This window comes from Ictalurus furcatus, chromosome 11 (assembly GCF_023375685.1).
Source record: "Ictalurus furcatus strain D&B chromosome 11, Billie_1.0, whole genome shotgun sequence".
NCBI classification, from domain to species: Eukaryota; Metazoa; Chordata; class Actinopteri; order Siluriformes; family Ictaluridae; genus Ictalurus; species Ictalurus furcatus.
Genome location: NC_071265.1, coordinates 16,253,087 through 16,272,808, shown reverse-complemented (window position 1 = coordinate 16,272,808; position 19,722 = coordinate 16,253,087).

The window sequence follows — 19,722 nt, the reverse complement described above, 5'->3', positions numbered from 1 at the left end:
TTTATACATTGGATACTATGGTAACTTTAGAAGACTACTTACACCTAAAATCTACAAACTCGAGCAGGAAGTCTGGCTTACCCTGTCCCCCAAGTCCCATGATGCTCATCCAACATTCTAGTAGAATGTTCCTGTAATGGTTTCTCAGAAAGTTTGGAAATTGATCATTTTATTGTACAGCCAGTCAGCTTTCAGGAGCCATTTGTCTCTGAGTTCTCAGACTAACTTTCATGAAGCATGAAAGTTATATCAACTATGAGTCAGGCTGTCCCAAACAAAACAAAGACCTTCTTTGACCAAAACCCAGAATGCCTGAGCGGTATATTGATGCTGGATGAGATTGTCTTCCAGTATAACCAGTAAACCAGAATTTATCAGCTAAGGTCAGAATGGTCTTGCTAGCCTTCCATTATGCTCATGCTGGTTAAGTTGATCTCTCGGTGTGACCTTCCTTTCTTACCAGCTAAACCACCATTAAGCTCCAGCAATATACCAGTACTGACCAGCAGAAAAAGTTTTTTTTACAAGCAACCAGCTAATGCTAGTCTGTGCTTTTACTGTACTGGAATCTGCTTTTAAAAATATAGAAAATCTGACTGAGGAACACTAAGACGTGTGTAAAATGGGAAGAAAGAGAGAATATTAGCTAGGCTTACAAGAACTCACTATACTCTAGTGCGAAAACATGGTACATTAGAATTGAAGAAATGCACAACAAATCCCCCATCATCGGAGAAAAAACAATTCTTGCTTAATCCTGTCATGACAGGTCATTGAATATTGGCTAATCTTGGGCCATTCAAGTGAAAGGTGTCATAAGTGCTAGCATATAAGATAATGCATTGGCTAAACATTCAGAGCACGATGAGATGCTGCTGTAAAATATACTTCAACCACTTATATGCACAGAGTATGTCATAAGCTAACTCCTTGGGTGATGGAACCAGAGTCTTCATTCCAACAACTGTCAATCAGAAAGAAATTTCACTTCTATGAGCTATTGCAATGTAATTATTCTGTTCTTATATTATAAATATTATTCTGTTCTTATAGTATGAATCTTTCTGGATGTCCGGACATGTTCGGACAGCATTTGATTAACAGGGGAGGAACAAGTTTCTTCCATGTGGTTTTGTCTATGAACCCGGGGGACTGTGTCATATGTTCATGTTTCTTCATTCAGTATCAAACATTAGATAATTAAAAATCATAAGAGGCTATAGTGGCTTTATATCTGTAGCTGACATTACAAGAACCCATTTAAACAGACTTTGGGACTGTACTCTTCAAATTGATTTTATTTTCCTACTCCTGCTAATAGGCTCCAATGTAGGCAGGACGGCGATGAAGCATGTTGTCATGTTCATGTGTGCTAGGCAACAGTGAATAGCAGCCATTGCAAACTTTTTTCCTACCTGTCTCACAGACACATCTCTCTGTGGACGTGCTAAATATATCAGATGCTCTATGTCGTGTCTATTCAAACTCCTGGAAACTTAGCCACGACATATGAGAGGCCTTTGCCTCAGACGAAAATCTCACAGATGTAACAAGCATCCCATCGTGATGGTGGTTCAAGAGACACATCTGCATTGCATGTGTAGTCTCTGCATTGGTTACACTTTCTGAGATACTGATGCCTCTAATCAGGCAAACCTAATTGGTTTTAATTACATGTTGGGCAAATTTAACACATTTTGCCCCATCACTTTTAATTCGCTCATAATCTTCTTCTTCTTCTTCTTCTTCTTCTTCTTATTATTATTATTATTGCTGTTGTTTTTGAGTCATTTGCCTTTTTCATTAAATGAATGAAGTGGCCCAATTGAGGGTCAGTTCAGATGAGTGCCATGTCACTCACATTTGCAAGATAAATATGCATGATCTGCCTTTGACTGTTCATATGAAGTCTTTTATAAAAAAAAAAAAAAAACAAAAAAAAAGTTCAAATACAATTTAGAAAATATGAGTGTCACTGAAAGAAACAAGGGTGTGTGTGTGTTACAGTCCTTCTGACAAGTCACAGTAATCAGTTGTTGACCTTGGGCAGTGACAGAGTAGGTGGAGCAAATAGACCAATTGCAAGAACAAATCAAGCACATGGGATTAATGAAGTACCATTCACTATCCACATATCTGGCATGAATGGCCTAAGTTACATTTTTCTTAAATTCAGACAGAATTGTGGGAAAAAAAAGAAAGTCAAACAAATTGACATTAGTTGATAAAAACCAAACACTATAACTTTTCTCATCTTCACCAGAAAGCTTAAAGTGCACCTATTATGGTTTTTAGACATGCCTAATTTTGTTTAAAAGGTCTCATACAATAGATTTACATGCATCCAAGGTCAAAAAACACTTTCATTTACTCATAATTTAAATTGCAGCATTGCCTTTTTTTCCCACAGTGTTATAAAACGACTCGTTTAAGGATCCGTTCTAAAGGATTCATTCTAAACCCCTCCTTTCAGAGTGCATACTCTGCTCTGATCGTCAGATGTCCCAGTCTGTTGTGATTGGTCTTACAGCGCATGTCAAAAAGGAAATGTCCACTACCATATCCGAGTTTCAGTTCCGTCTGAGAAATGTCTGTTTAACCTTACCAGTTTGAACTCGAACCATCATTTGAGGTAATATTGGGCCCACAGCTGATTAGCAGAGGTATTTCAAGACAATTACGTGAGTTATAGCTGTGCGCTGGCTGTACACGTATATAACGATATCAATTTGAGCCCGAGTCTGATAGCGATACAGCGGAAGATCAACTCGAACCACCATCTCAAGCACGACCAAAACAAGCCTTTTCTCAGTGGTAATTTTATATATAGTTTGACAATAACATGCGTTAGCTGTGCACTCTCTGTACACGTATACAGTGCAAAACTATGCATTTGGAACACTCGGTAGAAAATATGTACAAAAATTTATCATGCTTACAGACTGTCATCCATAGGCGCAATATGATCCAAATAAAGTGGGTATGGCCCCATGTTTTGCAAATCCCGCATTAATTTCAGCTAGATTTGAGAAGCAGTCGTCAGTGAAATGATGGGAACACAAACAAAGGTCGGACTTGAACTGATTTGGTATTGTTTTAAAAATGATCTCTAACTGCGGACGCTTTACATCCTCATCCTTTGGTAGTCCGTGCAAAGTGGTTTTGCTTTGGCAGGGCAAAAAACAACGTCTTCTAGACATGGTGACAACCGGAACCTAACTCAGGACAACTACAACTGTAGTGTTTGAGGGCGGGTCAAGGCTGTTCGCGAGCAGCCAATGAAGACCAGAGGCGGGGCTTTTTGTTACAAACCTACGCAGGTTAGTACAGGAAGTAAGTCTGGAGTTATTAACGACTCGTTTCAGCTGTTCAGAATCCGTTCTTTGTGTTTTTCTTTTTGATCCGTTCTTTTTGATATGTTTTTTTTCTTTTTAGATACGAGATACGCAGTGTCCCAGCTCTTGATACGCAAAATTTTTCTTGTTTTTGGCAGTGCTTTCTGTACACAAACAATGAAAGGAAAACCGAAAAGAAAATATTCCTCATGAGACCAGTAAGATCCATAACATTCCCTTACATAATATAGCAGACGTTTAAAGTGTAAGTACTGTTACAGTCTCTCAGTGTAAACCTTCAGACACTAAAATAAATATGCTGTCATCCTACAGGTCTTTACCTGATTCAGTGCAGTGGTTAGTGCACAATCCTTTGGCACTGTGCACTGTACCTGTAATATACATCAGTATTCTACAAAGAGCAGAATTCAGGCATATTCCGATGTCAGCGAGGATGATGGTGGTAATTAATGGCCTTGTCCGTGCCCGGCACAATCTCAGACATTGACAGTTGACACCTAAATTGCTGCGAAGTGCAGAGCAATTTCAGGCGCCCATGTCAGAGCAGGCTTATTCATGCAGAAGCTGCCTGATGAGCTTTATATTCAAACAAAAGAGAACATAATAAGAGACTTTAGATGACAGTATAAATGTGGCAGCACAGCAAAGGATAGGTTGTGTAGATGAACAGATCTAATAGCATGGAATACCTGCAGGATATGACCCTGCCCCCTGGACAAAGCCGTAAAAGAAGCAATTAGTTTGAGAACTTGAGAGAGTTAGAGTGCAATAAACCACTGCAAACACAGGGGGAAAGCACAGAGGTTAAACACTTTACTAATAGATGTAGTGTAGTTGTGTAGGGATGTAGTGTAGTCACTCTTCCAACACATTTGTGTTTGTTCCCCGGCATCAAATACTTTTTTTTTCCCCCAACTTATGAGGTAATTATGTAGCATAATAAGCCCTTAGTCAGTTAGAAAGGGGATAATACAAAAATGTGCAGTGACTAAGACTTTATCCCAAATGATAAACACATAATCTGTGGGAATCCATCACACTCTTTTTCTTTAAAATAAGCAAAAGTGGAAGCCACAGTCTGAGCCTTTTGTGGGGCCCTCGTTAATGTCCGATCTGGGATTCTATAGTTGATTTATATCAAGACAGCTGTAGACGCGCTATGAACATTTCACACAGCTTGTCAAGAGAAGAACACTATGTAAGATATGGTCCTGTAACTTGATTCTCCTTGAACTTGATTGACTGTGATATCATCCTCAAAGCTCAGAAAATAGATGATGATGGCCCATGAAGATGACTAGGTTTTTATAAACAGAATTTTAAGAATACACATAGTGTATAACTAATGTGCTCAGCAAGTATCATTTCAGAATTGGTGGTCTAAGAGAGTCTAAAAGAAACACAGCTGAATGTTGGGACCCTGTCCCAAAGCAAAGAAATGCAAACATGAAGGAATTTACACCTAAAAGACTAGCATTGCTGTATAGTATTGTTGTAGGGAACAATGATCTGCTGCAAAAAAGCACAATGGCAAAAATTTAAAAGTAAAAAAAAAAGAGTGCTTTTCCAAAATGAAGTAACTTGCTGACTGCAAAAGAGATGTTGATGGACACATAATTAGCTACATTTCTCCAGGACAGGTAATGTGGTCATTAATTTACTATTATAAACTGGTAAACTGATTGGGTCATTGATTGCAGCATTAGTTGGCGTGTCAAAATTGTGAGCATTTACAGGCATAAAGGGGTGCTTGAAAGTTTGTGGACCTTTATGAATTTTCTTTATCTCTGCATAAATATGACCTAAAACATCATCAGATTTTCACACAAGTTCTAAAAGGAGACAAAGAGAACCCAGTTAAACAAACGAGACAAAAATATTCAATATTGATATTACATACCTGTGAGTGGACCTTTGCTTTCAGTATGTGGTGTGACCCCCTTGTGCAGCAATAACTGCAGCTAAACGTTTCCGGTAAGTGTTGATCAGTCCTGCAGATCGGCTGGGAGGTATATTAGCCCATTCCTCAGTACAGAACAGCTTCAATTCTGGGATGTTGGTGGGTTTCCTCACATGAACTGCTTGCTTCAGGTCCTTCCACATCATTTCTATTGGATTAAGGTCAGGACTTTGACTTGGCCATTCCAAAGCATTAACTTTATTCTTCTTTACCCATTCTTTGGTAGAATGGCTTGTCGTTGTCTTGCTGCATGACCCACTTTCTCTTGAGATTCAGTTCATGGACAGATGTCCTGATATTTTCCTGTAGAATTCGCTGGTATACTTCAAAATTCATTGTTCCATCAATGATGTCAATAATTGAACTTATAAAAAAGAATGCACTTGCCACAGAAGAAGAGAAGATTGGAGATAATAGAAGTCTATTGCCACTTTTGGAACACAGGCTACCTCATAGTCATATGCAGATTAATAGTATGTACATGTTGGCCAACATGAGTACAAATTAAGAAGAAGAAAGGGAAAAATGTTGTATGCCTGATGTCTGCTTGTCAGCGAATCTACTTCCTGTGGAGGCTCAGTAAGTTTGGTCTCCCCCACAAAAATCCTGAACAACTTATACAAATGCACCATAGAAAGCATGACTGTCTGGTTTGGCAACTGCTTCCCCCGTGACCGCAAGGCCCTTCAGAGAGTCGTGAGAGCAGCTAAATTCATTATTGGCACTCCCAGCCTTACAGGACATCTTCCATACACGATGTCTGAGGAAAGCTCACAAAAACACTACAGACTGGAATCACCCAGCACACAGACTGTTTACCAGACTGCCATCAGGCAGACGGTACTGCAGCATTCAATCCAGAACCAGCAGGCTGAAGAACAGTATCTACCTGCAGGCCACTAGGATCCTGAATAAACTGTAATTCAGTCACTACTCCTTCTTCCTCTCTGTTACTCATGCCTCCACTACCTCCCACACACTGGTCACCTCACTGACAGCTCAAAAACATTCATGGGCAACCTTTTCACCATTTTCTTTCACTTTTGGGCATGTTGAAATATTTCTAAGGGTACTGTTACCACTTTACTGTCACTAAGGACTGTTTCTGTGCAATATACTGATATATTGATTATATTTATTACACATTACACATTACTGTATTGATTATATTTATTATACAGTAATACTACATACAATTTAATTGTAATTATTATTATTATTATTATTATTATTATTATTATTATTATTATTGTTGTTGTTGTTGTTGTTGTTGCAATTTTAAATGCTTTTCACTGCTGCTTCATCTGCTTTTTATACTCTCCTATGTCTATAGTGGACTTCTCATACACTACAACTGCTCACAGCTACTATTTATACTACTTAACCTTTTGATATTTTGTTAAAAAAAATTCACAGAAATACTCTGCTGTCATGGATATCAAACAATTGCAAACAAAACACAGGTTTATATATATATATATATATATATATATATATATATATATATATATATATATATATATATATATAAACTTTGCTAAATATAGCTGTACCCCAATTATTGGCACCCTTATGAATTCATATTCGAAAATTATATTTGAAGTATATTCCCATTGATATTTTAAAAAATTAAATAAATAAAATTAGTACACCTGGGTGACTAGGAACAGGAAATTGTTCAACCGTGACTTCCTGTTTCACAGGGGTATAAATATGAGGTGACACATAGGCCAAATTCCCTTAGTCATTCATAACAATGGGTAAGGGAACAATGGGCACTGTACCATACATGCTAATATACTCTGCATATATATACATCAGGAGACTGTATTTTAAAGATAATTTTGTCAAATCCAAATAAGCTTCACAGATCTTTATTGGAAAGGGTTTAAACAATGTTTTTCATGCTTGTTCAATGAATCATATACAAATATTGCACATGCACCTGTGGAACAGTCCTTAAGACACGAACAGTTTACATGCGGTAGGCGATTAAAGTCACAGTTACTGTAAGTTTGGACACTAAAGACACCTTTCTACTGACTCTGAAAAACACCAGAATGAAAGATGTCTAGGGTTCCTGCTCACCTGTGTGAACATGCCATAGATCTGCTGCAGGGAGGCATGAGGACTGCAGATGTGTCCAAAGCAATAAACTGCAATGTCTGTAGTGTAAGACGCCTAAGACAGTGCTACATAGAGACAGGAAGGACAGATGATCGTCCTTGCAGTGGAAAATTACATGTAACCGTGTGTCCCCAGATGTGATCGAGAACTTGCAAATGCTTTGGTGGAAGAGTGGAGTAACATCTCACAGCAAGACCTGACCAATCTGGTGCAGTCCATGAGGATGAGATGCACTGCAGTACTTAAAGCAGATTCATCGATCTGGCGTGTCATGGAGGCAATTCACTATAGAGAGATCATGCATGATGTGGTAAGCAGACTTGTGGTGTGAGCTATTGTGGGAGGCTTTGCGCTGGACACTTTGTTTGGATCAAAACATGCAATTGTGAAACAACGAGGAGGAGTCTGGGGTCAGTTTTAGGAATGTTTACTAATCTGTCGCTGCTTTCATGCTTAGAAAAGAAAAAGAAATATATTACACAAATAAAGAAATGTAATTCATTTAGTGAAAGACTGATTGAACATTTTACAGGTGGCTGTGCTGAATCATAGGAGACTGAAGCCCCCACTAATAAAGTGCTGCAGGGATGACGTATTTTTGTAGGCCAACCCAGAGGTTAGCACCACCCTTTTTCCCTCTACAAAAAGCCAATATGAACGAACTACATCATAGTCACATGACTTGAACATCGCCACCGCTAAGCTTTATAGCATTGCAATAATAATAATAAAAAAAACACTACAATTGGAAAATACTATAAATTAATAACTCTACAAGTTGGAAAGTTTGAGTTGGAATAGTTTGCAAGAGCATGACACAGCGAGGCTGTAGTAGATATGTTTTCCTGTTCGGTGTGATGACGTTTAATGTCTCCGACAACCACAGACCTTATTTCAGGCATTTAACCAAAAAACCCATTCAAAATACTCATTGACTTCAGGACAATGGAATCTGCAATGCAAAGGAATATGCACCTGCCTTAGAAAAGGTCTCTCAGTGTGCTTTGTTTTATTTCTTTTCCCTTCTTTTATTTTCTCTCCATTTAGTAATTTGCCAATTCAGAGGCAAGGATAAGAAATAAACAAGTCATTCCAATATTTTTGAGTTGACCTTGTAATGGCTAAAGTCTACCCAAACTTACATATGTCAGTAGGACTCACCTCTGCATGGCAGAAATAGCACCACAGCTGGGTGAGCCATTCGAAGCCTATAACATGAAACACAATCTGTAATACCAACTTTATAACTTGTTTTCCACTGCCAGCCCAAAACACACCCACACACTCACACACAAACACAGCCCAGCTCCCTGTGTGGCAGAGCTGGCCTCTGGGGTCCACTTACTCTCACTGTGTAGCCCCAGTGCCCTGTTCAGATTACGCTGCGTGGGAGGTCAGGAGAAAGCAGGAAAAGTGGGACCATTATCCCCTTTTGACCCTGACGACACCTCTGGACTTCTAGCTGATCCATCAAACACATGCTCCCATTCCCACAGTACCTGTGCACACATGCATGCACGCACACACTAAGAGAGAGTGTTTGACATGGTGTGATATTTTCCATATTGAACCTACTGTGCTTTACTTTATTCCCATCAAATTCACATAAGCAACTCAGCATATGGAAGGGCTGTTGTAGTATTTTATGACATTAGGATAAAGGATTAGTGGGAGGAAATGAAACTACAAAAAGAAAAACGAAGGAGAACAAAGAGACGAAGGAAAAAAAACCCCACACACGTTATGACTTAACCTAAGGGGGGTAGGACTGAAATAAAGGGATTCACCAAACTCACCTGCACCCAATTCATTAGAAGAATACAATAACCATGCCAACATTTCAAGAGTTTGGAAATCGCACAAAGAACTAACATTAAAACATTAATGCATGACAAATGAATGCTCCTGGAATAAGTTCAAGTAGTCAAATAAATGTCTTGGAATATTCAGCTACTGCCTATATTGACCTAAAACTATTGCCGTCCACAGCACACCCTTCCTGAGTTTTCCAACATGGGATTTTTTATTTTTCTTCTTCATCCTAATAAATCTGGCCAGTGCTAAGGAGCTTAAGTGACTGCATGAATAAATCCCTGCCTCATTTGTACACTGTAGCAGCAGCTTGCAATAATCATGAGCATCAAATTAAGAGATGCAAGAATTAATTAGAATTAATTAGAATTAATTAAAACTTGTTTCCATTCTAGTTCTGCGACCTTTCATCTGACACAAGCAATCACCAGCTATAATTAATAGGAGATGTAATGAGAAATATAGTCCTCTAGTACTTTCAGCTCTCTGTCAGCATACTAAACTCAATAAAGTCCTCACTGATTCAGGTTTTGGCTTATATGATTATAAGATAAATAAAAGCTAATGAATCAGGTAATGAATGTTTATGTTTCTACTACAGTAAATGCATATTTAAATATCACCCCACAACACAACAGTGGTTTGTATTTAAAATAGGACGTGAGCGTTCAAGAAAATCCTGTTGAAATTGTTGTAATAAAAATAAATAAATAAATAAAGAAAGAAATTTTAAAAAAGCACACAAAATGCCTAGAGGCTGTTATGACAACAATCATTTGGCGAAATACTGAGCTGGTGTGGAAGTACTTTGAAAAAGATTGAGTTCAGGTAATTTAGAGCATTCACAGTGAAGTTGGCACAGGCTGCTAGTGTGACAGAAGTTCACAGAACTGTGCACAAAGATAGTCTTTGAGAAGGCGTCATTTTATGTGCATTTAATAGGTGCTATTATGCTCCATTTGCTATGACTAATAGTGCGATTTTCCAACCCCTTCTAAGTTGTTTGTTCTGTTTAGTATTGTGCAGCTACAGATGGCTGTAAATTACCAAAGAATTGCGACACTTCTAATGCAAAAACATGGCAAAGACTGATTCGTAGCTTTCAAGATCAAGATCGCACACGTCACATAAGACGAATGATTCCGCAATTCTTCTTTTTTTCCAGCACAAATCTATACAAAGTAGGAGACAACAAATTTGCACGACTTCAAAGTTCAAACCTTGTGCATATTTTTGATAAGCAATTTTATGATTAAAACCTCTGAGAAGAATCCACTGACCCCTCATATACAGGACTAGCCCTGGATCATTAAAGTTTACCAGGACATTCTTATAATGGTCTTAATAGAAAATGTTCTCTCAATCAAATCTTTAAAGAGGCTGAATACTGGTTAGACTGACAGGGACTGACTTAAAAGCCACACTGTTCCAAAGGATTGACAACAGCTGAAAAGAGAACTAAACCTATTAAGATGCAAACACACACACACTGGCAGGTAAATAAGCAGCTAAAAATATTATTATGCACACAGTACTTTGTCTGCTTGTGGCTGTTTTGTGTCTGTGTCTGCTTTAGAAACCAAACATCATTGTGCTGCAATTTTCATTGGGGTAATAGAACACTCCCTGGCTTGTTTTTCAGATTATATTTCTCAAAGATTGCTACATGTGAAATCAGAACAACAATCTCATCCTCTTCGAGTTACTAAAGGTATCCCTCAGGGGTCTGAATTAGACCTAATGTTGTTCACACACACAAAAATTCGTAACTGCTTTTCCTGTTCAGGGTTGTGGTGGATCCGGTGCCTATACCAGTAACACTAGCTCCAATGTGGTAGAATTCACCATGGATGGGATGCCAGATAATCGCAGGGCATAATTCACGCATACAGTCACACACTCAGTCACACATGGGGACAAGTTTCTTTCAGTTATGCGACTAAACGTACACTTGTTCAAATGACAAAAGAGCTTCAGTTTGGTTATGGTGACAGAAGGTGTACAGAATTGTTCTACAAAAGCTTGACACGCTTTACTATCTTGCTACACAGTTCACTTTCAAAAAAAAAAAAAAAAACATCACTATTCTCTTTACTCTGCAGTCAGCTGGCCTTCCCTACAGATTTGCCATAATATCCAGTGGTTTACTTTCATTTACAAGGCTTTCCTTTGGTCAGTCTCCTACTTACTTACAGTATGTCCCTTTCTTCAACTGGTATTTATTAAGTATACAGTAATACCAGGTCCTCTGTCCAAATTCATTCCCATTTCAGTTTTTAAGCATTGTATTTAGTCGTTTTTACTGGAACATGTACCCATTCTCACTCTAAGTATGCACTTTTATAAATGTTTACATTTGTGTGTCTCTATGTTGTGCTATAGTACCTTTTGTTGTTTTGTTTTTTTATCTGTTATTCAACTATTGTCATTTTCCCCCACACTTCCCTTCCACTCTGTGGTTCTATAATCTTCAAGTCTCTTCACTGCTTGCCAGCCTGCTATTATAAGTAAGAATTTTAATCAAATCAAATAAAATAAGAGCATTTTTGATTCAGTCGTAAACTTGAACAATATATCCGTTGTTGTGTCACGTCAAAATAAAAGGAGCAGGCCCAATAATCCTCTTGCATAATGTCTTTTTTTAACATTGTAATTTATGACAAAAGTTAACCACTGAGAGCGAACAGACTGAAAGGTAATACTGGATTCATGAGGGTGGTCTTGTGTAGAGCTGCTATTAACACCAGGGTTCATTTACAGCTGTCATTACAACTAGAAAGCAGTGGTTAGGGTATACCAGTGTAATGACATGCAAATGGGTGATGCCTGTTGTAGTATTACATACAAGAATAGCATGATACCCCCTCACTTCTTAAACCTCATGACAGCGGGTCAGATCCTGTAACAGGCTGTTAGCAACTTCTCACTATAATGAGAATTAAAAAAAGAGAATATGAGATCGAGGAATTTGTGGCTAGTCATGTTAATCATCAGCTGAGCGTTTCTATCTATGGTGATCTATACCACACACATTACAGTCTAAACCACACATTACCACATTCACACACTTAAGCCCTGTTTCTCCATTTGAACGCCTCAAAGAGGTACAAAAAAAAAAAAAGGCAACTGAGTGAAGTTTCAGGAAATGTGTCGTGCAAGCAGAAACGTGCCTTAGCATTTTTATTTCAGAACTCTCCCTTGTTAATGTTTGCTTTAAATTTCCTAGCGAGAATATTTCACCCTGTAGCCAGAAGGCAAATAGTGCATAATTGGCTATGCTCTCTGAGGGAAGGATGGTCTTCCTCTCTCTCCTGTCAATCATAGCTACACTACCACATCGTGGGTGTCTGTAAGCACATGTATACAGAATAATGTTAGCACTCTTCTCCTAGCACATTCTATGGCATAGGATGTGCAACAGTTTGAAAAGATGTCAAATTAGGAGGAACATGCGTTATCCATCACACATCTGTCGGGTTCATATAGATCTGTCATGTGATAGAGGAGACGTAGATAATCTTGTAGGATGTGACAATGTCTAAATTGGAAATTTGAAGTTCACAGCAATTAATTAATACTAATAATATTAATTTTTAAAAATAGGTTAAGCAAGATATTCAATTATGGAGGCTAGAGGACAAATGTGATAGAAATTTTCTATCCATGCATATATATACATAAATACACGAGTTAATGAGGGAATGGTGAAGTAATTTCAATCAGTCGCACATTTAAGTGTTTCACATATGAGAGCTATGCTGATAAAAACACACTAATGATGCGAGGATAATTGGGTAATTATTTTTATTTGATATTATTTTTAGCTACATTTGTTCAAGAATTTTTTTTTTATTACAAAAACTGACAGAAAGATCAAGGTACCTCCTACCACTTTATATACTGTTCAGCTGAATCAAGTATTTGGAGTCTTAATATTATTTAATTACACAGCATGTATTTTATTGCTTAAAATGAGAGTGACGTTTTCCTAGGCCATTTAATAAATAGCCATTAAAGTTAAGTGACAGGAGGAGTTTGCTTTTGTCCAATATACCAATCAGGCATAACATTAACGCCACCTGATTAATATTGTGTTGGTCCCCGTTGTGCCACCAAAACAGCTCTGACCCTTCAAGGCATGGATGTCTTGGACACCAACAAGATACGTTAGCAAGTCCTGTAGGTTGCAAGGTCGGGCCTCCATGGATCAGACTTTGATCCAGCACATCCCACAGATGCTCAATCAGATTGAGACTGGGAATTTGGAGGCCAAGTCAACACCTTGAACTATTTGTCATGTTCCTCAATTGTTCATCCATCCATCCATCTTCTACCGCTTACTCCTTCTTCAGGGTCACGGGGGAACCTGGAGCCTATCCCAGGGAGCATCGGGCACAAGGCGGGGTACACCCTGGACAGGGTGCCAGTCCATCGCAGTCAATTGTTCATTCCTGAACAATTTTTTTTGCAGTGTGGCAGGACGTATTATCCTGCTGAAAGAGGATCGGACCAGACGTACTAGTCTTTGCTCCCCACGCTCATCAATGAGCCTTGGGTGCCCATGACCCTGTCGCCGGTTTCACCAGTTGTCCTACCTTGGGCCACTTTTTTGGTAGGTACTAACCACTGCATACTGGGAACACCCCACAAGACCTGCTGTTTTGGAGATGTTCTGACCCAGTCAAAATTTGGTTGCTCAGATCCTTAAGCTCGCCAACACATCAACTTCAAGTTGCCATTGTAATCAATAATCAATGTTATTTACGTCACCAGTCAGTGATTTGAATGTTATGGCTGATTGGTGTACAGAATGAGTGGACAAAAGAGAGAGACAGAGAGGCAGAAATAACTCTTCTTCCCTGTAATATAGGTTTTTTTGGTTGATTATAGAAGAATGTTAACTCTGATTAGCAGCTAAGCAAGTATAAAGGTCCCAAATCATATTACACCCTGAACCATTTCCTTTAAATTTAAACCGCATGATTAATATCTAGGTAGCTTGAGGCATTTTTAGAAATTTTTACTAAAAGACCTGTCATTCTACACATGCTCACTGTGTAGGCTTAAGATCGGCGAGATTTGGATAGGCCTCTGGCTTTAAATGGAAAGCTTCTGTTTAAATCATTTTCAACACCAAACACTGAAACAATATTCAGTACCTGTTTAGGGATCTGATTTAGTTGGTATAACCCTGTATGCAAGTAATAGTGTCCTGAGGCATTTGCAAGACTCACTTCTTCCCTCATACATAAAGTATATACACACACACACACACACACACACACACACACAGCACTTAACAATTAGTCAGTCAACACAAGACAGAGTTGCAAAGGACTTCAGCAGCTGTTGCGGTCTATGGAACAAATGTGAGCATCAGGAGCGAACTCCCAGAGCATTACCTTCACTTTCCTCTCAAACACACAACCAAAGTGTCAGATCAGGTTCCTCTTTGTGCTTCAGTGGTTCACAACAGTGGAAGAAAGCGTGAACGTTAAGCATGTTTCTTTTTAATAGCTCTTTTTCTGACAGACAGTTTGTAATTTTTGGAAAACACATTTAAGCGTAGAACAATACAACTTCCTAGAATCCAAAAAGGTTGTGTGGGGGAGAAAAACTGAGAGCCTTAGAAACCTCAGTTTGTTTTAGAGACCCCATTTAACCAGAACCTGTATCAGTATGGCATGATGACAGACAGCAAGCCTTCCCTTTCTCCTTCCCTCCCTTCATTCGTCTGTCTCCCTCGCTCATCTGGAGCCATGTCAGGGTGGGGAAAGGACCATCATTAATCTCCTGTCAGAAGAGATTATGCTTCATTACAAAAGGCTAAACTGGGTAAAAAGACATCTGACTCTTCACCGACGCTGAAATTGGCAGGCAGGATGCCTTTACTTTATTTACCTTTAGAAGCATTAGTATGCTGAGCATTTAGACACTTTAATCTTAGACTGATTTACAACATTCGACTGTTTTAACTGTTTAAATTAATGGACTGGGTTTTGGCAACTATTTGGCACGCAACAAAGAATTCAACTGTGTAAACGAATAGAAAACTTGTGTTTCGGCCCACCCTGCTTTCTGATTCACTCTTCAGTGATTAGGAATTTCTTTCATTCGTGTCCCATTTAGTTATTATTGCTGTTTAAAACAAGTTGTTTCTCAAATTGCCCTGTAAAGGTAAAGACAAAAGGTTCATCGTAAGGAGAAGGATTATGAAACGTCAATCAAGGACAAATGAAAGACCTGGTGGATTGACTGTCAGGTGTCCCAGAATGGTGCTCTGGAGTTGTAGCTCCCATGCATACCCACATTCAGCTGTAAACATAGCATAACAGCAAAATAGATTTTTTCACCCCTGTACTGCTTTAATAAAAGATTTATTAGGCTCGGTTATTCTAAAAAAATGACCAATTCAGAGTCAGTCAATTCTAAATCACACCCTAGTAAACAGTTCAGTACATCAGACTTTAATGGATTCAAAGAATGAATTGTACACAAACTTGACAAGCATGCATAAAAAACACAAGGTATAATGCATTTATGTACAAATGCACCACGTAACAGAGTACTAGCATAACCTTCGCTTCATCCTTTAGTCATGTTTTGCAGCACTTTTCCTAAAACTAAATGTCTCTGTGGTCCACTCTCAAGCAAGCAGCCATTATTCCATGTCTTTTCCATATCCACAACTGTTTGTTTCAGTATCTGTATCGGTGACACAACTGACAACAACTTTATATGGATATGTCCCCCTCCTTCACACTCCAGAACAGTACTGCAGCTCCTCTTGAGACCACTCAATGATTTCCAGTGTTAATTCATGTAACTCAAAAGAATGCTTCATTGAATCTCGAAGAAAACTCGTACATCACCATCAGGGTTTTGAGTGGGTCAATAAGAAGTGGGGGAGATGTATACTTTCGGCTATGTTTTCGCAAAATTTCTACTGATTTCTGTTATCTTGGATGTGATTTAGGGAAAATTCAAAAGGTCCATAGTAGATTATTTAAGCAATATTTTTCTCAAACGGTCTGTTATCTATCTATACAGTTTATTTAACAAAGGAAAATTCATAAAATTACGTACGAGGCGTATTAGGTTTGGCTCAAAGAACAACTCCTGGGTAAAAACTGCTGGCGCTCAACATTTCCAACACTGTTCATTTTGGAGACAGATGACTTGGGGACAGATAGTAATCGGTGTGTGGTAGGGGGGATGGGGATCAATTGATGATGATTTACATTTCAAATGTTGCTTTAGTGCATGTAATGAGCAGTCGCCACTTGCCCCCTCCTCTACTCCTCTGAGGGCTATCTCAAGACTGGACAGGGACCCTATCTTTTTTTTTAAATTTTTTTTTTAGAGAAAATAGCTTTGGCACAGGGCACAGGATAATGAGACCCCCTGCACAGACTCCATACACACCCCTGCTGTCTCAGACCTGCATCTGCCATGGATACAATCTCCCCCCACCAACACCCAAGGCCCCCATTCTACCACCCTAAAATCTTTCAAGGTCTGCAAAATAAGGTACACTTATTTTGATTCAGTCTCCTATAAGATAATTAAGAAAGTGATTGTGGCATTTGTCGCTCTAAGGGACGTGGGCTTTAGAGGATAAAGGGATTAACAAGAAAAAATGGAAATGAGAATACACGGCTCAGATAAAGGGCAACTGGTCCACCTTCTAATCTCAGTGCTCCATTTGGTGAAATAAAAATGGACTAATTTTACTACGTTAATGGCACAAACCAACAAATTGAAGAGAATGCAACGTGTAAAATCCAGTGACTCTTGCTGTGGTGCTCATCAATATTAAAACAATGGAAGGTGAAAATAACACAGGAATGCAGGAGAACAAAAGGAAAGGCGGTGTAGAAGATAGCAGAAGAGCTTTTGTTTTTAAATGCATATTTAACCAAACCATTATGGACCATGATAATGGCCAGTAATAAGAAAATCACCCTAGATACAGGCCAATGTCACTCACACAAGTCTGTTAGATGTTATTATTGATAGACATAGAACCATAACATCTGAAAACTCAATTATCCATTTTTACACTCTTGGGTAGCAAAACGTAGGCATTCAACAGAGGCAAGGTAGGTTCTTCTACTTGTTTATCCTTTCTTTTTTCCCTTGGCATGATCAATCATTTAGGCATGACTAGTGAAAACAAATAATGTAAGAGTCCACATTCTTCTCATTCAACAACCACAGAACGACGGATAGAAAACAAGTGTTCCCATTTAATGAGGAAATGAGGAAATCACTCATTCATTGTATGATTGAGTATGGTAGGGTGTGTGTGTGTGCTTAGGGGGGGGGGGTCTCAGTCTTAGCAGGTACAGTTGATTAATTACCTACTAAGCAACCTTGCTCCCTTGGCAATTGTTTATTTGCAGTTGTAGAAGAAAACACAGAATCTAAACTCCACACAATAATTCTAAGAGCGCCACATTTGCCTTAAATTCAGAGCAATTTTAAACACTAAAAGACACAGGACTAGTCTAACTACAGTTTATCATTTTCCGACAGACCTGATTCAACTAACTGCTGGGCCGAATGAGGAAAACCTTCAACTCTGTATTACTATGGACTTGCATTTGAATCTCACAGTAGTCTTGTATAAAATTGTAGAGAAGTGATTTGTCACTGTGGAAAAGCAAATTTTTTTTTAAAAAAAGAATGATATATAATTTATAATTGTTTTTATAATAACAAACATAATGTTAGTTGATTCTACAATAATAATGTCAAACTCTTCATAAGAAAAGCAGCTCTCTATTGCCACCCAAAGGTAAACTGCTTCATGGTCATTTGAGTCCATATACAGTGGTGCTTGATAGTTTGAAAGTTTAGAATGTTCTATATATCTGCATAAATATGACCTAAAACATCAACAGATTTTTACACAAGTGCTAAAAGAGGACAAAGAAATCCCAATTCAACAAATGAGACAAAATATTATACTTAGTCATTTATTAATTGAGGAAAATGATCCAATTTTACATATCTGTGAGTGGCAAAAGTATGTGAACCTCTAGGATTAGTAGTTAATCTGAAGGTGAAATTAGAGTCAGGTGTTTTCATTCAATGAGGTGATAATCAGGTGTGAGCGTTTTATTTAAAGAACAGGAATCTATCGGAGTCTGATTTTCACAACACGTTTGTAGAAGTGCATCATGGCATAAACAAAGGAGATTTCTGAGGACCTCAGAAAAAGAGTTGTTGATGCTCAGTTTGGACTCCACCAATCCACAGCCAGACACACTGTGTACAAATGGAGGAAATTCCAGACCATCTTTACCTTCAAGAGTGGTCCACCAACAAAGATCACTCCAAGAGTAAGACATGTAATGGTCTGTGAGGTCACAAAAGAACCCAGGTTAACACATAACCAACTAAAGGCCTCTCTCACATTGGCGAATGTTATGAGTTATGAATGTTCATGAGTTCACCATCAGGAGAACACTGAACAACAATGGTGTGCATGGCAGGGTTGCAAGGAGAAAGCCACTGCTCTCCAAAAAGAACATTTTTGCCCATCTGCAGTTTGCTAAAGATCATGTGGACAAGCCAGGAAGGCTACTGGAAAAACGTTTATGGTATCGTGACAACCCTACATTATACCAGCAAATTCTACAGGAAAATGTCAGGACATCTGTCCATGAACTGAATCTCAAGAGAAAGCGGGTCATGCAGCAAAACAATGACCCTAAGTAAACAAGCGATTTCTAACAGAATGTTTAAAGAAGAATAAAGTCAATGTTTTGGAATGGCCAAGTCAAAGTCCTGACCTTAATCCAATAGAAATGTTGAGGAAGGACCTGAAGCAACCAGTTCATGTGAGGAAACACACTAACATCAAAGAGCTGTTCTGTACTGAGGAACGGGCAAAAATTCATCCGAGCCGATGTACAGGACTGATCAACGCTCACCGGAAAAGTTTAGAAAACAAAGATTCACATACTTTTGCCACTCACAGATATGCAATATTGGATCGTTTTCCTCAATAAATAAATGACCAAGTATAATATTTGTGTCTCATTTGTTTAATTGTGTTCTCTTTATCTACTTTTAGGACCGATGATGTTTTAGGGTCATATTTACACAGAAATATAGAAAATTCTAAAGTGTTCCCAAACTTTCAACTACTACTGTACAGACGAGTAATTTGGTCTCCTGAGATAAAATAATTCTAGTGCCCAGTCTTCAGGGAGCCTAAATGATCATTAGAAAAAAATATTTATTGTATCAAATCAAAATGACTTCACATATCTGAAATGACATTTCCCAAGATTCTGTACCAAATCAACTACTTGCAGACTTTTTTTTTTATCCAAATGCTTCCAAGCCAATTTACAAATTTATTATTTACTTCACAAAGTAGAAGCGGGATGTTACAAAAGCACTTCAGTGTTCAAAGTAAACTTGTATCACAACCACTGTAGTCCAATTCAAAGA